At 38.8% G+C, this 23544-nt stretch overlaps 1 long non-coding RNA gene across 8 annotated transcripts; it reads right to left on the reverse strand.

Annotated features, from left to right (window-relative positions):
* Window positions 1–219: 219 nt before the first annotated feature.
* Window positions 220–16247, reverse strand: LOC126733265 (uncharacterized). 8 transcript variants are annotated; one of them, XR_007659668.1, is made up of 6 exons: window positions 15948–16247; window positions 8757–9076; window positions 7029–7451; window positions 6674–6829; window positions 1518–1667; window positions 220–604 (listed from the first exon to the last, which is right to left on the reverse strand). It is a non-coding gene; the product is annotated as an uncharacterized LOC126733265 (long non-coding RNA). The 8 variants fall into 8 exon arrangements; XR_007659669.1 differs by lacking the exon at window positions 8757–9076 and adding an exon at window positions 1750–2270 and having other exon boundaries at window positions 1518–1653; window positions 15948–16242; XR_007659664.1 differs by lacking the exon at window positions 8757–9076 and adding an exon at window positions 1750–2270 and having other exon boundaries at window positions 15948–16242.
* Between the last annotated feature and the right edge of the window lie 7297 nt (window positions 16248–23544).

The following is a 23544-nucleotide window of genomic DNA, read 5'->3' on the forward strand; positions in this document are numbered from 1 at the left end:
CCTAACACGACCTGTTTATTAAACAGGTAACTCAACACAACACGTTTAACCCATTTAATTAGTAGGTCACGTTAAGATCGACACAAATAACATGTTAATAACCTGTTTGATTATGACTTGAACAACCTATTTAATTAAACTTAACTCGAATAACCTGCTATCAACTCCCATATATCTAAATTTATAATTCAACCATAAATCAATTAATAAAAATTCAAATAATAACAATAGCAAATAATTCTTTCATTCCTTCAAAATAAAATTACAAGTCCAAAAGGTTCCAACCTCCATACTATCAAATTCAATAATATGTCAAAGTTCCATAATAAAAAACCAAGATTATTACATGGCATCCAAGTACCATATCAAAAACTAAAAGACAAACCAAAATAATTACATGGCAGATCAATATTTCCATGATGGCAAAATCCAAGTCCAACCATCCAAGTGCCACATCAAAAAGGAAAGGAAATCACTGATTAAGAAATTGGATTAGAAGAGATTGAGGGTCCCATTGAAGAGGTGTCTTCCATGTGCTCATCCTCATTGATATTCATGTTCATTATATCTTCAGTGAGCTCTTCCAACTTAGATTGTGAAAGTTCTACGTCAAAAAATTTAATAAAACAATAAAAACTTATCATTCAGAACAGAATAACATTCATCTCAGCATAGAATAAGGCTATCAAGAAAACATCGAAGCAACAAACACAAAATAAAATGCTAAATCGCTTTACTTTCATCAAAATATGGTTAGTACATTCCTAGCACAACATAGAACCAAAAAGCATTCATCCAATAACACAGATTCCTCCAGAAAATAAAAATGAACCTAAACTCTATTAATTCCCAATGAAATTCAGTACACAAAAAACACATGGATTTTCTGCAAAGTGGTGTTTTCTGCACAATTTTATTTTTCTGCAGTGTAGTTTTTCTGCACATTGCTATTTTTCTGCAGTGTTTTTCTACACAGTATTATTTTTCTGCTGTGTTTGTTTTCTGTGGTATTTATTTTTCTGGAAAAGAGGTCTGGTTTTCCCCTATTTTGATGTTACATGTTCTGTTTTTCATATAGTATCTAATAAAATTTCCATCTTTTATCCCAAAAAAAAAAAAAAAATCAACACGATAGCTATTAACAAAATAAACGAACGGATCTACAATTATTTTATTATAAGATGACAGATACAAAGAAACTTGAAAAGAAATCATAGAGCAAGACCTAGTTATTTTAAAATCAACAAAAAGAATACAAACAAGTCTACTATTGGAACTAAACAATCAACATGATAATGATTAACTGTTAATTGAAGTCCTCCACTCTCTCCACGTTCATAAAGAGTCTTCAGAAATAAAATCTACAATTACTGATGATGATAAACTGTTAACACAATAAACAAAATCTACAATAACTTAACTTTTAACATCTTTACTACAATAATCTTAAATCGAAGAGTGATAAAGTAATAAATGTAAAATTTTCATGGCAACAAAAGAAAACTGTGAATTTATACCTTAGCTTTCCCAGCCTTTGTGCATTTGTGGTGAAAGGAATTGCTGCATTTTCAAGGTCAGAGAGTCCACTGCACCAAACTTCAAGTTTTTATTTCTGAAGACTCTTTCCCAGCCTTTGTGCATAAAGAATACAAACTGATAATGATTAACTGTTAACACAATAAACAAAATCTACAATTACTGAAAATTTCATAAGTAAGAAAACAAAACAAAAATATATAACATGCATACCTTGCTAGGGGATTCGGTGGTTGAAAGCTGAAGACAAAATAACTGATGAAGCTGTGAAGTCGTGAAGGAGAATAGAGAGTAGAGAGGGCAGCCACGGTTTTGAGGGGAAGAGATATTAGAGGGGTTGGCTAGGGATTTGAGGGGAAGAGAGAGTAGAGGGTTGAGAGACATGAGGCGGTTAGGGTTTTGATTTTATAGTGTAGATTGTAGAATCTATATCTGTAGGATCGGCTAGAGTTTTGAGGAGAAGAAGAAGAGTTGGAGGAGACAGAGTATTGACTGTTGATGAAAATGAAGAGACACAAGGTCCAGAGAGGCATGAGGTCTGGTTTTGAGCAGGAGAATAAACCATAGCTAAGTTTATATACCTAGGTTTTAAGGGTAAAATTGTAAAATTACCTTTATAAGCTAATCATGTCAAACAAGTTCAATAGGTTGAACACAAACACGACCCGTTTAATAAACAGGTCAGTTGTGTCAACCCGAATTTGACCCGAACCCATTTAGCCGCAACCCATGACCTGTTTATAAACAGGTTAGCCGCGTCGGGTTCACAGATCATATCGGATTTTGCCACCCCTACCAAATAGACAAATATATACTTGACAAGGCCAGATATATTTGGTAAAGTCTTCCCGATTTTGGTAGGTTAATGTATCAATCATTTTTTCCCACAGCAAATATGTATGCTCATATTGTTAAGAATCTCATAGTAGTCATAGCTTAACTAATTTTATTAGTTTGATATTTTCATTGAAAATTTTTATTATGCTCATATTTCAGGGGCATAATAAAAAATGTGCTCAATCCAAAGAAAATATATTTTGACACTGCAGTCATTCTTAGTCGACACTATTCATACAACTTTTTACCAAAATAAGTAATATGATAATGTTTTTTTTTTTTTTTTTTTTTTTTGATAGGATGATAATGTTAGTTAAAACACATGCAATGTAATTAAAAATATTTTGAGACATGAATCATAATGAAAATGTGATCAGGCAAAAGAAATATATATAGAAATATATATTTGACACTTTGTGGTCGTACTTAACTAGTACCCACTATTCATTTTTTTTAGATGAGTGCCACTATTCAACTAGTGTTATGTCATTGCACAGGTGAATGGCATAACGCTAACTAAATTTGTAGGTCTCTCCAAAACCTTTACACTAATGATTATTAAAGAACGCAAACCTTCACACTAATTAAATTTTTGTAATTAACCAAGCTTTAACCAACTTATTGTAATATAAATAGGTCCAATACAGTGAAAATAAATTATAATAATACATTTCACAAAAAGTACTCCACGGAAAACATGCCAAACAAGATATCTGCCATTGAGTACGTATTCTGAATCTTCTTCTTCTTTGTTTTTTCTTCTTTCTGAGTACTTTTCTGAATCTTCTTCTTCAGTTCTATAATTACTCTCTTCCACCACCAACACACACCACCGCTGCCACCGCCACCACCCACAAAACCACCGCAAAACCCACAGTAAACCACCAACAACAAAAAGAATCCCCACCACCAAACCCACCATTACTACACTGTCATCAACCCTAGCCACCACCGCCGCCGCCAAACCCACCACCCCACCACACACACCACCACCACCAGTAACCCACAAAAGCATCACCACCACCATCAAACCCACCTTAAACCACCAAAAAAAAAAAAAAAAAACCCATTGCCAAACCCACCATTGCTACATCGTCATCAACCCCTGCCCACAAAACCTACTCTTTCATGACGTAAGAAACCCATAGGCGGCGAAACATGCATGAACACAATTGCTTCTTACTTTGTAGAATTTTACCTAGCATGTTTTGTGCTTTAAATAGAAATGGTTAGGTGCGTTGTCTGCAAGTACAGGCAGAAACAAGTATGCGATGAAGGTTGTAGGTTTAGTGAAATTTTTCCTGAAAATGACACGAATTTCAAAACAATGGCAGATGTTTGGGGTATAAATTGCATGAAAAGACAAGTTCTTTCTGTAGAGGCCCACAAAAGACCGGAGTTGGTTCACTCTTTGATGTTTGAAGTGAATCACAGATTAAAGGATCAGGTCCATGGTGTTAATGGCTATGTCTAACAGCTAGAGCAACAAGTGGCACAATTACAAGGTTGGCTTCAACTTGGGCCAAATCCCTACCCATTTCCACACTATCAACCATTTCCGGCCAAATCCTCTGCCTCTACCTTTTGATGGTTGAAGGGCTGGGGCTGTGGGTCAATGTCATCCGCTGTTACATCTGCCTCTTCCTCCTCTACCTCTGTTATCTCTGCTACCTCTACCTCTGTTATCTTTGCCACCTCTGCCACTGTTGCCTCAACCTTCTCTGCCACTATTGCCTCAGCCTCCTCCACATCCTCAGCCTCTGCCACTGGATGGTTAAAGGCCTGGGGCTGTGGGTCATTGTCATCAACTGTTACATTTGCCTCTTCCTCCTCTGTTACCTCCAGTGGCAGAGGATGTGGAGGAGGTTGAGGCAATAGTGACAAAGAAGGCTGAGGCAACAGTGGCAGAGATAATAGAGGTAGAGGTGGCAGAGATAACAGAGGTAGAGGAGGAAGAGGCAAATGTAACAATGGATGATATTGACACACAGCCCCAGCCCTTCAACCATCAAAAGGCAGAGGCAGAGGATTTGGCCGAAAATGGCTGATAGTGTGGAAATGGGTAGGGATTTGGCCCAAGTTGAAGCCAACCTTGTAATTGTGCCACTTGTTGCTCTAGCTGTTGGACATAGCCATGAACACCATGGACCTGATCCCTTAATTTGTGATTCACTTCAAACATCAAAGAGCGAACCAACTCCGGTCTTTCATGGGCCTCCACTGAGAGAACTTGTCTTTTCACGCAATTTATACCCCAAACATCCGCCATTGTTTTGAATTTCGTGTCATTCTCAAGAAAAATTTCACCGAACCTACAACCTTCATGGCATACCTATTTCCGCCTATACTTGCAAATAGCGCACCTAACCATTTCTATTTAAAGCACAAAACATGCTAGGTAAAATTCTACAAAGTAAGAAGCAACTGTGTTCATGCATGTTTCGCCGCTTGTGGGTTTCTTGCGTCATGAGAGAGTAGGTTTTGCGGGCCGGGGTTGATGACGACGTAGTAATGGTGGGTTTGGCGATGGGGTTTTTTTTTTTTTTTTTTTTTTGGTGGTTTAAGGTGGGTTTGGTGGTGGTGGTGGTGGTGGTGGAGGTGTGTGTGGCGGGGTGGTGTGTTTGGCGGCAACGGTGGTGGCTGGGGTTGATGACGGTGCAGTAATGGTGGGTTTGGTGGTGGGAATTCTTTTTGTTGTTGGTGGTTTACGGTGGGTTTTGTGGTGGTTTTGTGGGTGGTGGTGGTGGTGGCAGCGGTGGTGTGTGTGGAGATGGTGGAAGAGAGTAATTATAGAACTGAAGAAGAAGATTCAGAAGAATACTCAGAAAGAAGAAAAAACAAAAAACAAAGAAGAAGAAGATTCAGAATATATACTCAATGGCAAATATCTTGCTCGGCACGTTTTCCGTGGAGTATTTTTTGTGAAATGTATTATTATAATTTATTTTCACTGTATTGGACCTATTTATATTATAATAAGTTGGTTAAAGCTTGGTTAATTACAAAAATTTAATTAGTGTGAAGGTTTGTATTCTTTAATAATCATTAGTGTAAAGGTTTTGAAGAGTGAGGAGAGACCTACAAATTTAGTTAGCATTATGCCATCAACTGTTAGATCTGCCTCTTCGTCCTCTGTTACCTCCAGTGGCAGAGGCAGGGGATGTGGAGGAGGCTGAGGCAACAGTGGCAGAGAAGGCTGAGGTAGAGGAGGAAGAGGCAGATGTAACAGTGGATAACATTGACCCACAGCTCCAGCCTTTCAACCATCCAAAGGCAGAGGCCGAGGAGGTGGAGGAGGCTGAGGCAACGGTGACAGAGGTGGCTGAGGCAACGGTGACAGAGGTGGCTGAGGTAACAGTGGTAGAGGAGGATGAGGCAGATGTAACAGGGAATGACATTGACCCGCAGCTCCAGCCCTTCAACCATCCAAAGCCAGAGGTTGAGGTGGAGGAGGCTGAGGCAACAGAGCATCCGCCAGTATAATGGGACTTGGGAGTCGGTATCCCAGGGTATGTATTGTGGACTAAAATAAAGGTGACCCATTTGGAGGACAGACGATTTTGATTTCAATTTTAGCATTTAATTGGATATATTAACATTTTACCATTTTCTCTAGTAAAATTTGTATAAGCGGGCTAAGATGGTTGCTGACTTGCTGTGGTTATCATCTAGCATCAGGAGCTATGATGATCTGGTGTGATTGGGTTTGGGGGTGCTGTATTAGTTTTACTTTTGCAGGGGTGGGTTTTAGTTGTATATTTTGTCTATCATCTCAGCAGTTTTCATTCAGGAAATCATAAGACTTTGACCAAAAATCCTCAAACTATCACCAGAAATGAAATCCACCAGATTGTGGTGGTGGTAATTTCTGATTTCCATTAAACTACAATAGTGCTCTTAGCATTATGAAATATATACAAGAGACTAGGAAATTCATGCTGGTTATAATTTCTGCTTTCCATTAAAGTACAATACCACTCTAGACTCTAGAGTATATACAAGAGACTAAGAAAATAATAAATTCATTTCCCATTAATTTTTTTTAAAAAAAATTTATAAGTAAATTTTCCAGTTAAAGATCTGAAACACAAAACAGAACTTGTTATGTAACACATGGATGCTAGATGAATGTCCACTTATCAAAAAAAAAAAAAAGATGCTAGATGAATGTCCACTTATCAAAAAAAAAAAATGCCAGATGAATGTCCACTAGGAGATAATACAAAATCAGTTTCTAAAAAAAAAAAAAAAAAAAAAAGGATAATACAAAATCACATAAGAGCATACAGTTTTAGTTTACCTTCTCACCACCACTCAACAGAGAAACTTTTCTTTCAAGCATATCAGCTTTAAAATTACAACAACCAAGGAGTCCCTTTATGTCATCACTCCTCCAGTCCTCTGCAGCTTCTACTACTGTCTCAAGCACTGTTTTATTCAAATCAAGTGCCTCAGCCTAAAACAGAGGTAGGTCAGTGTCAGTCAGCACAAGCAATAAATTAGCAGAACATATAAAATGCCAAATATTTAAAAATTTATATGAAGTACATGTATATGTTTGTAAAACCATTGGAGCTTAGAATTAAGCATGAAAAACTAGAAATGCCATGATCATTGGATAAATCAGAGATACAACATTGTAGATACTAACACACCTGATTCTGCTCAAAATAGTTTGGTAGGACATTATGCTCCCCAAGCAAAACTTCCCCCCCTCTTGGCTTCTCTAAACCCATTATCATTTTCAGCAAAGTGCTCTTTCCACATCCACTTGAGCCATTTATGGCAATTTTATCTCCCCTTTCAATAGTAAGATTTGCCTTGTTGAAGAGCACCAGCCACACAACTTATCAATTTCATAAAACATAAAAAATCAGAAATAGACAGTTCAATGTTTCTAGAACCCTCATCCTAGTTTGATTAAGTATGTCAATTCACCTTATCTCCAAAGCAAATTTGAAGTTATTAATTGTTACAACAGATCTTCCGCTTCTTCCATGCTCAGGGAACCTAATTTTCATCTGTTTCCTTTGAAATGGCTTCTCTACTAAATCCTCTTCTTGAAGTCTCTCCAGCTTCTGTTGTCACCCAAAAGCAATCAGAGAGAGTTAGGAAGGAATTATAGTTGCCAGAAAATAGCATGAATGAATCATGTAATAGAAGCTAGATATTTATCTCAGTAATAACCAAATTTCCAAATGACTTCAAATAATCTCAAGTTATCATCACTAACAAGAGAAGTTTAGGCAACATTTTGATGTAGAACGCGCAGGTGAATAGAGATAAAAGAGTATCAAAAAAGATAAACAGAACAAAGTCTAAGCTTCGCCATCTATAATTTGCCTTGAAACCATAGGCATCACCACCAAACAAAGGAGAAGCACATTCTCAACACAAAATTCTTATTCCAAATCATACTACCCTCACCGTTACAAGATCCCTAGTTTTATAGGGTTCAGGGATTAAATCAATATGGAAATGTTGAAGCAACATTGCCACACATCAAGCTTGCTTTGAAAAACAAGTCAAAACAAAATGGCAAGACTTTATTGCCAGTCAAAAATTTCGACTAAGTATGGGGACACATTCCATGCATGCTTCCAGATTAATTTCAAATTCAAACACAAAATCTTAAAATATTTTGATGCTCCTTGCATCACATTTGTGTTAACTCATATTGAGCAATAATTTAATTGCAACACAGTGAAAAGCTTTATACAAAACATTTCATTTGACTGATGTACATCTACTTGTTTGTATGTTCCAAAACTAAAAGATAATTTCAAGCAAATGCCATAAACTAAATATTTCTTAAAAATAGATATTGGTAATTTTCTTAGAAATAATTCAAACTTTAAATCAGAAAGCATCATCACATGGTGTTCCTAAGCTGTTGTATTATAATCGCATTTTAGGAGACAGATTAAATTAAATATCTCCTGAACAAGTAGTGCTCCACAAATGCATTGTTTTTTAATTGATAATTACACACCAGGTGGGCCATGAACCCACAACCTCACTTTCCACCTTGCTTTTACAAGGGGACGAGATCTCCTCAAATGCATTGTGATTTTTATATGCATAAGTGCACCATTTCAGTAACTGACAGTTATTCATCACTGCATCAGTCCTGTTAAAACTTGAAGAGATACTAAAGCACCAGGTTTGTGCAATGGTCTTTCTAGCATTGCTGATGTTGAGAATAAGTAAACATGTACTTCGTCACCTATATGTACAATGCCCCACAAATTGCTATCCTAAATAAATATCATTAGCTACTACTAACCAAAACAGGATATTTCATGTTTTTGTGATGAAGTGATGTATGTTAGTATTAGTTCTGCACGCCTAACTATTCACAAGCTCAGTAGATCAAAATGTACCTTTTCAGCAGAAGAGGGCACGTCCGGAATTTGCTCCAGCACCTAACCTGTTTATTAAGTCTTTTGTTTGTTTAATTTCCTTTTGCTGCTTCTCCCACGCAGCACTTAGCTATCAATATTTTCAAGAATACAATAGATCACTGCAAGGATAAATCAATTAAGAAACTACGCCACTTTCCACCACAGACGCCGATGTCCACTGCTCCACACCCTCCTCCGTGCTGATCTCCACAAACCCACACCCTCCACCACGTCAATCCACGCCGATCCAGACCCACCACCACGTCGATCTCCACAAACCCCACACCCTCCACACCGATCTGAGTGAGATGGACCGAGACAGAGAAATCACAGAGAACAAAATAGAGAGTGGGGTGAGAGGAAGAGATGAGAGAAAAGAGAGAGAGAGAGAGAAAGTCGGGGTTTTTTACATCCAATGCTAGTGCTCTAATGTATCAATCTTCTTTTCTCATGGTAGGGATTTTTTTTCAAAATAACTAAAGCCCTCAAACAATTTCATTTGTGTTAGTGGAAATCATGGAACTCGAGCCCACTCGAGCCGCTGGAGCTCGAGTTCCTTAAAGTGGAAGGAAATCCGAGCTTCTTCCTCACTGAACCTCAACACACCCAAACCCACACAGCGAAGAGTACAAGTCCGAGCTTCTTCTTCGTCACTGAATCCTCAACCCACCCAAACCCACATTGCGAGCTCCAGCGAAGAGGACAAGGAAGCACCACGCCGGCGTAGATGAACCACCACGCCATTCCGAACACAATACCGCCAAGGCCCGCCGAGTCTGACTCTGAGTTCCGAGTCAACATCCGAACCGCAATCACGACATTGATCAGGTGGGTTTGTTGCTTTCATTATGGGTCTCTCTGGGCTTGCTTGGATTTGTTGGAGAAGAAGAGTAGTTCTTGCTGAGAGAGTACTAAGTTCAATTTAAAGGAAATCGATTTCTACGGACTCGATTTCAATACTCAATTCCTAAATAGTTTCAAAACTTAATTGCTAAATAGTTTTAAAACCTAACTAATGATATTATTTGAGGGATTTGGTTATTTTTAAGAATCTCATAGTAGTCGTAGCTTAACTAATTTTATTAGTTTGATATTTTCATTGAAAATTTTTAAGATGCAAATCATCTCTCTATTGAATTTTTAAAAAAAAAAAAAAAATGTATGCTCATATTTCATGGGCATAATAAGAAATGTGCTCAATCCAAAGAAAATATATTTCAACACTTTGCAGCCGTGCTTAGACGACACTATTCATACAACTTTTTACCAAAATAAGTAATATGATAATGTTAGTTAAAACACATGCAATGTAATTAAAAATTTTGAGACATGAATCATAATGAAAATGTGGTCAAGCAAAAGAAATATATATTTGGCACTTTGTGGTCGTACTTAACTAGTAGCCACTATTCAATAACAACCTTTTGCCAAAAACTGAATTATTAGCTAGTGTTATGTCATTGCACAATTGAATGGCATAACACTAACTAAATTTGTAGGTCTCTCCTTGAAGAAAGCAAGAAAAGCTTCTGTGTATTAATGGCAGAAACAGAGAGAGAAAACATAGAGAAAGAGAAAGTGAAAAACTGAGAATTATATTGCAACACTAACTAAATAATACAAAGAGTAATGCTCTCTATATATATAGAGCCAGAAATTTTAAAAAAAATGATCAAAATAGAGCCAGAAATAAGCTTAAAGCCTAATCTAACCAACTAACAATAATTTTGCAAAGATAGGAATTAGTTACATTGAATTTACACATGATTAATGTGCAATTTATAGGAAAAATATCTGACTCTCATAGCTCTGAGCAGCATGGGGAAAGGAAGAAGATGATCCCAAAGATATCTGCCCACATTGAAATGGTGTTGTGTTGCTCTATCTCCGGTATTTATCTTTTAACAAAAACGTCACCGTATTCGTTAATGATATACGGTGCCGTTTTGTGTAAAATTATGACCGTTGGAAAACTAGCTGTTATCTTCTACAATTCTTCTATCCCCCCCTACCAAAACCTTGGCATAATAGTGGACAAGATTTTGGAACTCAAATAATGAAAACGAAAAGATGGCAAACTTTTAGTGAAGATATCAGCAAATTGATCATTAGTGGAGACATACTTGACTTGAAGATCACGGCAAAGGACACATTCTCGAACAAAATGATAATCAACCTCAATATGCTTTATTCGAGCGTGGAAAACAAGATTAGAATCAATGGCCAACGCATGAGATGTTATCACACCAGAGCTTAGGGGAAGTGGAAAGAAAGATGCCCAAATCCTTTAGCATTTGCCTAAGCCAGCACAACTCAACAGTTGTGGAAGCAAGGGCTCAATATTCAGAGACAGTAAAGGATCTGGAAATCGTGGCTTGCTTCTTAACACTCCAAGTAATAGGGTTATAAACCAAATATACCAAGAACCCAGAGGTAGGCCTTCTGTCTATGGGATCTCCAGCCCAATCAGAGTCTGAGAAAGTTGAGAGATGAAGAGGACTAAGCCTAAGATGAATGCCATAGTGTTGAGTACCATTAAGATACCTCAAGATTCCCTTTGCAACAACAAGATGGATGTCAGTAGGAAAGGACATAAATTGAAAAACTTATTGAACGGCAAAGCTAAGGTTAGGCCTAGTAAAAGTGGGATAATGAAGAGAACCAACAAGGCTACGATAAAGATGAGAATCAGTCCAACATTGGGAATGGTCTCCAGCCCAATCAACGTCAGAGAAAGTTGATAGAGTAAAGAGGACCAAGAGAGAAATACAAACCATGATGAAAAGTACCTCTGAGATATTGCAACACACATTTAGCAACTTCCAAATGAACAGAGGTAGGAGAATGCATAAATTGACAAAGCTGAAGAACACTAAATGCAAGATCAGGCCGTGTGAATGTCAAGGGTTGCAGAGCTCCCACAAGGTTGCGATATTCAGTGGGATCAAAGAGAGTATGACCATCATTAGGAACCAACCATGTAGAAGGGCAACAAGGTGTCTTGACAAGTTTAGCATTATGCATATTAAACTGATGAAGAATATCAGATGCATACTTGGACTGGGTTAAAGTAAGACCATACTTGGTCCTTGTAATCTAAATACCAAGAAAATAATTCAAAATGTCCAAATCCTTAAGCTCAAAAATAACTTTGAGAGTAAAGACAAGATTGGAAATTTGAGAATTGTCATTGCCATTAATGATAATATTGTCCACATAAAGCAATAGAAAGATGATAGTGGCATGAGAGGCATATATGAAAAAAGAGGACTCGGTTTGAGAAGCAGTGAAGCCCAAATGCAGAAGTTGAATGGTAAACCTGTTAAACCAAGCCCTGGGTGCCTACTTCAATCCATAAAGGGACTTATGGAGTTTACAAACATGATGAGGATAAGAAAAATCAACATACCCAGGAGGTTGCTACATGTATAACTTCTCCTTAAGGTAGCCATGAAGGAAGGCATTTGAAACATTAAGTTGTCTCATATACCAATTAAAACTAAGAGCAATGGCCAACATAAGTCTAACAGTGGCAGGTTTAACCACATGACTAAATGTCTCTTGGTAGTCTATGTCAAGCTGTTGATGGAATCTTAGCCACAAGTCTGGCTTTATACCTGAAAATAGTACCATCACTGTTTAGCTTAAGCTTGAAAACCCATTTGCACCCAACAAAATTGACATGAGCTGGTGGAGGAACCAAAACCCATGTCTGTTGTCTTTACAAAGCTTGGGTTTAGAGATTCCATTCTTGGACCTAGTGGTCATAGAATGAGTATTAGTAGGTAGGACAGGTGGTACTGGGTTCATATATGCAATAGAAAGTGGTGCTACAGTAGGTAGTGGTTCTCCAGGTGGTGTTGGGTTAAGTTCTACAAAAATGGCAAGGTCTGCAGTAGTGATAGGTGCTGCAGTAGTGATGGGTGCTGTAGTAGGGGATGGTTATGGAGTAGAAGGTCTATCTGTGGGAAGAAAAGAGAGGTATGTTGCAAGGATTATAGGTTCATTTTGAGACAAGTTGGAAGAGGGATATGGACCAAGAACAAAAGGAAGGTTTGTAGAGTGAAGAAAAAGCATATTAGACAACCAAGATGAAGAACACAAGGATGAAGTGGACTAAGGCAATTGTGAAGTAAGTGAAGAGGAAGGGAATTAAGACTCATTGAAGAGAACATGCCTAGAAGTGTATTATTTTTGAGAAAGAAGATCAAAACACAGATAGCACTTGGAATGAGTAGAATAGCCAAGGAAAATGCATTCAGTAGTTCTAGGGTCAAGTTTGTTGCTGGTATATGGCCTAAGGTATAGGTAACAAGCACAACCAAATATCTTTAATTTAGAAAGATTAGGAGTATGATAATACAATTTCGACCATGGAGACTAGAACTGCAGTACAGTAGTAGGTAAAAGGTTGATAAGAAAAGAAGCAATTTGAATAGTGTCAGGACGTTTTTGCGACAAAGGCTGAAAATGCGAGAACGGCCCAAATCTCCCCTTGGGTTTTAGAAGTGTTTATTATGGAGAATCAAGCCCAAAATTCCAAATGTATAATGAACAAAAGTCTAATGGTGCTTTGACAAGAGAGAATCAAAATGCTAATAACAAAAGTGCAGAAAAAGCATAAAAACATAACAAATCTGAAACTTCGACCCATAGTCACCTAGAAGAGGAAATTGAGAGAGGTTGTGAGGAAGAGAGGGAAGGTTCCCCTATACCCATATTTCCACCCCTAAGGTTCAGAATTGTGAGAATATTTCCTAACTCAGTGGGTTTTTGCTCTCAAGTTTCAGCTCTATGAGAAAAACGTGATTCAACAGGTTTGAAACTTCGACCCACAATCACCCAGAGGAGGAAGTTGAGGGAGGTCATGAGGAAGAGAGGGAAGGTTCCCCTATACCCATATTTCCACCCCTAAGCTTCGGAATTGTGTGATTGTTGACTAGCTGAATGGAGTTTTGCTCTGAAGTTTTTAGCATATGGGTAGAACGTGGCTGCCACTTTATGAGCTAAAGAAAGAGTTTTATATAGAGTTTGGGGTGTTGCTCTTGACTGGTTTTTGAGTAGTGGAAGAGGCTTTTATCCTCTATGATACCATTTTGGTGTTTTGGCTTGGGTTGCTTTTGTTTAGGGAAGAGTTTGGTATGCTTTTAGCATCATTTTTGAAATAAAGTGGGTTTTCTTTAATTGGTTGCCTTTGGTCAGAAATTTCAGACCATTGGGAGGCTCACCTAAGTGAGGGCTAGCAGATGGAGTTGGCCAATGGGAGCCAACTATATTTAAAGGAAAAAAAAGGGTTTGGGCAGAAACTTTGGGCCACAGTCACCCAGAGCATAAAAGCTGTTTTAGGATGGAAATTTTGGATACAAGACCTCCTCCATGAGCCTAAAGTGCTACCAGTGTCCCTTGCCCACTTGGTAGCACGCATGGGCTGGGCTCATGCAAAAGGTCCGAAAGGAACCGACCCATACCCTCCAAACCACACTTCCTCAATTTCCCCCATAAGTCACATGGGCTTGGGTCATGCTTAAAAGAATAAAATAAAATATAATACATGAATTGAGCCGACAAATAAGTCGGGCTTAGTTGAATCGGGCTTGTACGAAATGTGTCGCGAAAATGAGTATCAACAAATAGCAAAGGACCACTAGGTAGAAGGGAGAGATGCTTATGAAAGTAGGGTAATAGTAGTTTCAATTAAGTGTTTGTGCTTCCTTTCTACAAGTCCATTCTATTGAGGTGTGTATTGGCAAGATATTTGGTGTATAATACCATGATTAGCCAACAAAGATTCAAAAGATTTAGAAGGGTACTCACCCCCCCCCCCCCCCCCCACCATCTAATTTCAAAAATTTTATTTTGGTATTGAACTGTGTCTCAACCATGGCTCTAAATTGAACAAATTTAGCATGAACTTCAGATTTGTTAGCAAGCAAATAGAGCCATGTAAATCTGGTAAAATGATCAACAAAAGCAACATAGTATTTGAAGCCATTTACTAAATCTACAAGAGTTGGACCCCATAGATCAGTATGACAAGTTCAAAGGGTGAATGAGCAACATAATCAGAAGTAAGAAAACGTAATTTTTGAGTCCTGCCATGACGACAATGTATACAAGAACGCTTATTTGCAGGAATGGTAAAACTAGGAAACAAGTAATGCTGAATTTGATGATGAGGATGACCTAATCTACTGTGCCAAAGCAGCTAGCTTGAATTGCTAGAAGCAACAAGATTGCAATTCTTATTAGGTAAAAGAAAATTTGTAGCTTGATTAGGATGGATTGGATAAACACCATTTTCACTCTTGCCCTGGTAAAGCACCTTCCCCATGGCCAAAGCCTGGATTGAAAGGACATTCTCATCAAAATAACAAGAACAATGATTGTCATGACACAGCTTATGAACAGAAGCAAGATTGGGAGCTATATTAGGAACTCTAAGAACATTCTTAAGATTTATGCATGAATGTGAAGAAGGAAGTTGAAGTTTACCTATGCGTGTGATACGTAGGTTCTAACCATTACCAACATTAAGATGATCTTGGCTGATGGGTTAAAATAAATTGACCCCGATTAATTAATTCAATTATCCAAATTAATTAATTTGGTCAAATTACATGCAAATCTTGGAGGCATCAACAAATCACCAAATAAACTAAATGCAACGGAAAATAAATTAACACGATGATATGGGATTCCCCTAATCTTATATCTTCTTATTCTATTAATTATATTAGATAGCCAAATCAATTGCAATGTAATAATATCAATATATATTATAATTAACTGTTTGGTGTATCCTAAAACGAAAGGAAAGAAAATCAGAAAAGATCCCCAATCCCATATCTTCTTCTATAAATTAATAGATTATATTACATAGATTTGATATGATATAGGATTCCCCAATCCCATTTCTTCTTATTTGATCGTATCAATAAAAAATAATAAAAAAATAAAAAAAGAAGAAGCTTGAAATCAATGTGTAAAACCCTAAGCCCCTAGAACACTTAAACAAAGCCCTAAAATTCTTCTTTTTTTCTCTCTCACTGATAATAACCCTAAAACTCAAAACTTGCATCGGATTATTAATTAAATCTTCCCTTCTTAAAGAGTATATATAAGCAAAAAGTTGAAAATATAGAACGAGAGGAGTTGTGTTGTACTACTGACCTGAGTAAGAGACAGAGTGAGGGTTTTCTGGCCACCGATGAAAGGAGCTCATCTCCGGTAGAGTGAGGGTCTGAAGGAGGAGAGTGTTTGAGTGAGAGGTCACCAATGAGTGAGGTTTTTCTGCCGTCGATGAGAAGAGATCGTCTCCGGTAGAGTGAGGGTTTGGGGTTTGAGGGTTTGGGTGGGAAGGAGGAGAGTGATTGTTAAACGAGCAAAATCTTATAATTTCAAACATGCTTTCAAAAACATAGACACTCTCACTTAAACGAGCAAAATCACTCAGACACTCTCACTAAAAATCGAGTTTTTGTAACTTGTGTTTTAAAGAATTGAGTATTATAAACTCGACTTCTACGTGCTTCCCGTGGAAAGTTGTCCACGTCAGTTTTTGGCAACTTAGGATCTCAAGGATCAAAGAGTTCAGCTCCACCATTGAACTCAAGTTTTAAAAACTCGAGATGCCAATTTTCCAATTTGTTTTGAAAAGTGATAACTAACGAAATTCTTAGAAATTTAAGGTTAAATGGAAAAAAAAAATCGAGAATGAAATTGATAAGACCCCAGTAGTGGTACTATGGTAGACTGGTAAGATAAAAAGTATGGAAGATGTGTCAACTTTTTACTGGCTGATAGGAGATTAACGTAATGACATGACCTTGGAACTTACTAGTAGGGATTGTCATGTCCATTGGGTAATGGATACCTGGACCAACCCAATAATCGCAGGTATTAGCTTAGCTGATAAGGATCTGGACATCAAGGGCGGGTTTTTACGCATATCTAAATCTAGCGATATCGGTATTACCCAACCTAACCAGCATTTTTAAATATAATAATCTATATATTTATCTACTAATTTTTGGGTATATGCCTTTGGCCATTGAAGTTTCAAGACTAATTGGAAATATAATAAATAAAAATAAAAATTACATCAAATCATAGTACAAATTTTAATCAAAATTTAATATAAATGTCTTTAGTTTCAAAATTAATTCACCAACTTTATAGATGAAGTGGTTTTTGTTGATACCGTATTTTGTCCACCCTCAATTTGCATGCCAGACTCCGAAAAATCCAAAAAAATAATTTTCTCTCCATAGGGCTGCAATAGCATCCAAAATAATGTGGCGCAACCCGTTCGGACACTGAAACACCCAAAGTGCCCTTTTCAACTTATATGACCAAAATACCCTTAGTCAACCCTAGGTTTGACCGAAGGTCAAACAAGGTCAAACTCTCACAAAACAATACTTTTCATAGTTTTACATCAAATCCGAGCTTCTCGGAGATTTTTGGCCACTTTGATTAAGTTTGACTTTGACCCGAAGTTGATCCTAGGTGGGCCCAAAAACCCTAGTTTTGATCCGGCCATCAGAATGGGTTGAAACCAGCGCCATTGCGAAGATTATCAAATTCTCATACCAATGACTATTAATGGATCGAAATTAGAGTTAAAACGACTGAGATATCATGAGAACCGGGATGACGCACCAATCGGTGCACCACTAACTTCCTAGAGCCATAACTTTCGATTCGACTGTTGAATTTTCAAGATCCATACCTTTCCAGAAACAGGAAGTCAAGATCTTTCCAGAGATTCCAAGATCAAGCCCATCTGAGGAGGTTTGAAGACGGCGGCCCTTTAAGGGCCACCACCTCGAAATTTGTGCCGAGGCTATAAAAGGCCTTAGGCACCCTTCAAATAAAAAAAAGAGAGGTCTCCCTTGGTTTTGCTCTTTGCCTGAACGTCTTCTACACATTTTTTTCTCTCTTCTAAACACCAAAAAACACACAAAAAATACCAAAAAAAAAAAAAAACAAGTCAAAACTTCTTGATTCTTCTCTCTTCACCAAAAACACAAGGTATTGTTTTTATACCCAATATTCTTCTCCTTAGTTCTACATCTTGGATTTAGGGTTTAGGGGTGTGGATGTAACTTTGTAGCTACCATCCACACCCTAACCTTCTAAATCTTTTTCTAGCTTTATCTTGCTCTTTTTGCTTGAATAACATGATTTATTGCTTTCCTAGCATGTTGCTTGCTTTATTTGTGCTTCTAGCTTAAATATCCATGCCTTTTATGCTTTTTTCCATGTTTTATGCTTAGATCTACATCCTTACATGCTTATTTGTTTAGATCTACATGCTTTATACCCTATGCCATGTTTTCCTATGCTTTGTTCCTCTTTTTGTTCTAGGTTGATGTTAGGGTTACATGCTCACCTACTTGTATGATGTTGTTGGTTATGCCTTGCTTGGATCTATGTGTCTATGTGTTTATTTCCATTCTATATGGTTAAATCCTTGTCTTCACATGCTTATATGCTTGGATCCATGTTCTTCCATGTCCATGTGCTAGGTTTCTACATGTTTACATGTATGTTTCTATGCCTATATGTCTTGATCTATGTTTTCACATGGCTATGTGCTTGGATCTATGTTTTCTACATGCTTTATGCTATCTTCCATGTGCTTGTGCACTCCATGCCATGTTTGTGTGCCTAGACCTAAGTCATGTTCGTCATGCCATGTGCTATTGTAACCCTTTGTGACTTTGTCTTTCTTTCTTGTGTTTTGGCCTATCAGTTCAAACCCGATCTAGACCCTATGGTCTTTGTCATTGTTCATACACCTTGGCCCATATCAAAGGGTTTGGATCACCCTATTTGCATGTCTATGCTGGCTTGCTTCTATGCTTTATGCTTGTGTTAGCCTCTCTTGTTCTAGGCTTTGCCACGTTTGACGCCCTTAGCAAGTTTGCGGTTTTATGGTTATATCTGACGCCCACAAGGCCTTGTTTGGGTGTAACCACTTGGGATGCACCACCATGATACTGGTTGCTTCATGCATACCTTTCCCTTCTTTCGTTCTGTGCCATGTTATGCTTACCATGCTTGGTTGCACCACCTGTTGGCTTTATATGCATCATTACACGCTTGCTTACATGTCCATGCATGAGTCTTGCTTGCTAGTGTGTCATCCATACTTCAACCCAATAAAGTCATGGACATCCGATCCAAACCTACATTTATCCCTCACAAACGCCACCTTTTATTTGTTTTCTTGCTTGTTTGTCTCCTTGTTTGTTTCTTGCTTTCCTGTTTCTTTGCTTGTCCACTTTTGGTGTAATCATTTGGGATGCATCACCATGATGCTGGTTGCTTTGTGCAAACCTTTCCCCTCTTCCGTTCCGTGCCATGTTATGCTTACCATGCTTGGTTGTGCCATCCGTTGGCTTTATATGCATCTTTACACACTTGCTTACATGTCCATGTATGAGTCTTGCTTGCTAGTATGTCGTCCATACTTCAACACAATAAAGTCATGGACATCCAATCCAAACCCACATTTGTCCCTCGCGGACGCCACCTTTTGTTTGTTTTCTTAATTGTTTGTCTCCTTGTTTGTTTGCTTGCTTTCTTGTTTCTTTGCTTGCCAAGTTACCATGTTTATCTGCTTTATGCCTTTTTCATATACTCTTTGCATCTTTTCTTTCCATTGCTTGTCTGCTGGTTTCTTGTCTTTGCCTTTACATGTACACATATGGAGCCAGGACACATGGAGCTAGGGCATGGTCTCCCAGGTGTAAGCAAAAAGGGTGTGGATGCAAGCATGTCAATATAAGTCGAGCAGCTGTGTTCAGTAGGTTTAGGAGTCTAGCTTTTCCCATTTGGTTTTGTACTCTTTTAAAACCCTTTCCTTCCTCCTTTTCTCTCTTAGATGGGTTGTATTAGGTATATCATACCATGTACCATTCGTCCTCGTCTCTGGAGTATGACAATCCCTGTTTACTTTTCTGCACCTATATTTTAGGCCATGCTTTAGGGATGTAGGCATTTACTTTCCCGCTCTGTGTGCTTGCATTTTGCATGATGTATCAATCCATGTCATAATCCATGTCATATATACCTACTTACCCCTTCCGATGTGATTGTCGCAGTCCATGTCACCTAAGGCCAAGCGATACCTAATTTCCGTTGCGAAAGTAAGGTGACATGTCGCCGGATTTTTGCCATGGAAATCTGGCACTTTGCTTGAAAGCCTTAAAAAAGCATAGATTGGGACCACACCCATTAAAAAGCCAAATCTCAAAACCCCTATGCATGCAAAGCCCCAAAAGCCAATGTCAAAATCATGTTTTTACTGCCAATCTCTGAAATTAAAGGTTTCATCAAAACAAAGGATTGTCCTTGGACAAGTGTTGTGGGGTGCCTAACACCTTCCCCACACGTAACCAAACTTACGGACCTAAAAATGAAGATTTTTTGCCATCCACATTAGATTAGGAAAAGTGTCATTTTCCTTAACCTAGGATTGGTAATAAAATCAACTAGAAACAGGTGACCAATCACACCATAGAAAATCCCAATGATTGGTGGCGACTCCACTTACCTTTGGTACTCTCTTAAAATTTGGCCCAGATTCCTGCCATAACACCAAAGGTAGACCTACCTTCCTCCATTGAGAGAGAGAGAGAGAGAGAGCACCCGAACCCCCATGTGAACCATGCCACACACACTACACATGCGCACACCCAATCATCCAAGAGAGGAGCCTTCCAACGAGGCCCCGTGCGCGCAGGAGTGTCACCACGGCAAGTGGTCGAATAAAGGCCCACGACGGCAGCAACAGGTTTTCTACTACCATTTTTTCAAAGTCGGGCGTCGATAGTTTCAACACAATTTATTTCATTTTGTTTCTAAAAAAAAAAAACATTTTATAACACATACTTCCAAATGTAAAAGTACATCTAATTGGCACTAGTAACTAAACTAATAATATCAAAGTACAACTTCCTGTGTTTGATTTAATGCCCAGCCTTCATTTTAAAAAAAGGAAAAGAAAAGAAGAAGGAGAGATTGATGCCCAACCATTGAAGAAACACTTATTAATGCCTACCTATTATAATCTAGGGCAAAAATGGCCAAATGCCATCTTTGGCTGAAATAATTTTTGTTCTACAATTGTTTGAGAAATAATTAGCGATTTACTAATGTTTTGAAATTCAAGTTCATGAGAAAAAAAGTGACACGGTAGCACAAGCTAACCTTGAATTAAAAAATATATATAAAATGTCATTGGAACTCAAGTGGTACAAACAGGAGTTCTATGCAAGGTGGAACTCGCTTTCTTTAAAATCGAGTTCAACTCATACATTTTCATTAAACACACCAACACACACACACACTCTCTCTCTCTCTCTCTATGGAACCATCACCCTAGCTCTTTCTCTCTCTTATGTAGGCCAATGCAAGCTATGCTTTCAACAAAAAAAATCATGCTAGCCGCAGTGACACTTTCTTCGTTGTTGTATTCATCTTAATATGCTTTCATACATACCCTTTTGGTTGATAGTGAGTGGGAATATGTGATGTGGCTGTCATATAGTAAGTAGGGATTTTTGGCTGAAAGTTAATTGTATGGGGAATGGTCCCAAGTCCATTGAGCCTTGGGCCCAGGCCTTATAGTACAGTACAAGATCCCATCCCTGTCGAACCTTTGGTCTTAGGCCTAATGCACTTTAAGGCCCAAGCTGAGCCCAAGTGTCATGAGGAGTCTGTCTTGTCTTGAACGTACTAGAGGCAAGCACCACCTGATTAATTACAACTTGATCGAGAGTATGCTTGCTCGATGCAGCCTGCATTCTTGGCAGCCTGGTATTGCCTTAGGGAATATCGCTACCAAGCAGTCTTTTGGAGGCTGGAACCAGTTCCAATGCCATTACCTTCATTCCCAACAGAGCATATTCTCATCAGGAATAATTAATTTGACCCCACCTACCCGAGTGAAACCATAAAGCAATCATAATGCTTCCACCCACCTTAGGCTATAAATAAGAGATTGGAATGAGAAGAAAGGGTTGGCAATTCTGAAGAGAAAATAGAAAGAAAGAGAGTGAACTAGTACAACCAAGGGAGAGAGCAACACAGAGAGGGAGTGCTACTCAGGGAGGACATAGATAGAATTCGTGGGGGTTAAGGGATGCCATTAGGTCACTCGGCTAAGAACTACCCTTAGTAGGAAACAATAAGCCCACTAGTATAAGTAAATTGTGAGCCCCATTCCAAGCTCGGCCCATCAATTGGAATTTGTGTACGCACAATTGGCATCATTAATGGGGATCTCCTACATAGCTGTGGTTCTGCCAAGACTTGCGTGGAGAAAATGTCCGAAGGTCAATCAAGGAGTTATGTCGAAAGTGGCTCTAGGAGATCTTCTCACGGGTCCACTTGACGAGAAAGAAGGCAGAAGAGGCTCGAAGATAAGGAGTATGAGTAGGAGGAAGAGTAGTCTGGCCTTGGAGAAGGGTCGTTTCAAACACACCGGACATTGTCAGGTGCTTTGAGGCGTGAACGTTTTGACAAGAGAGATGAGGAACTTGAATGCTTGCGTAGGTTAGTAAGGGATTTGGAGTTGGAAGCAAGAGGTAGGTATCAGAGAAGGGACCGCGAGGAGCATGAAGAGGGGTCAGCTAGTGTGGGAGGGCGCTATGGAGAAGGGTCCCATCAATTCAGTTCCCATCAACACTGGGATCGGTCTCGAACGTATACAGACCGGGACATAATTTCCCTAGAAGGGCGACGACCCTGCAATGCTGCTATGAACGCTATGAGCCGAGCATTACACAGAGTTGCTTAATCGCCATTCTCGGGGGACATCAAATGGGCTCCTACGCCAAGCAGATTTACCCGACCTCTATTTAACTCTTATGATGGGAAAATGAATCCGGTAGAGCATGTAAGCCATTATATCCAAATGATGTCTTTGCACACTTATAACGATGCACTGATGTGTAAGGTATTTCCTTTTAGTCTCGGGCCCACCACTTTTGAGGTGGTTCAATGGATTAAGGAAAGGCTCGATTCATAGTTTTGCCAAGCTGATTCAAAAGTTCGGTGTCCGGTTTATGACCTGTAGCCGGGTGCCGCAACCAGTGGACGCACTGCTATCTATGAAGATAGGAGTCGGGGAAACCCTTTGTAGGTACACTAGCCGGTACTGGGAACTGTACAACGAGAACGGTGAGGGTAATGAAAAAATCATAGCAAGCATTTTTCGATTGGGATTGCCTGAGGATTCCGAACTACGAGACTCGTTGACAAGAAGGCCTCTCAAGGATATGAGGCGTATCGAAGAGTATAAAAGATTGGAGGATAACCAGCTGCAGAACAAAGGCAAGGCTCCAATCACGAGTTAGCCTTGGCAAAAGGGTTTTCAATCAAGGCCCTAGAAGGATTTGAGGATCCAAGAACTGGGCGCATAAGTAGGGGAAGTGAACATGACATTCAAGGAGCCAGTGCACGAGATCATGGATCGAATCAAGAATGAGCCATACTTTAGGTGGCCAAATAAGATGGGGGGGTGACCCATCAAGAAGAAATCAAAACCTATATCGCACTTACCATAGAGATAAGGGGCATACCACTAAACAGTGCAGGATTTTAAAAGATCATTTAGAGCAGCTGGTAAAGGCGAGGTATTTGAAAGAGTTTATCGTGGACCTAAGAAATCAGGAAGCTGGGCAGGGTACCCGACCTTAGGGGAACCCTCTCCCACCCCCATTGGGAGTGATAGAGGTCATCCATGCAGCTTCAA

This window comes from Quercus robur, chromosome 6 (genome assembly GCF_932294415.1).
Source record: "Quercus robur chromosome 6, dhQueRobu3.1, whole genome shotgun sequence".
In the NCBI taxonomy this organism is placed as follows: domain Eukaryota; kingdom Viridiplantae; phylum Streptophyta; class Magnoliopsida; order Fagales; family Fagaceae; genus Quercus; species Quercus robur.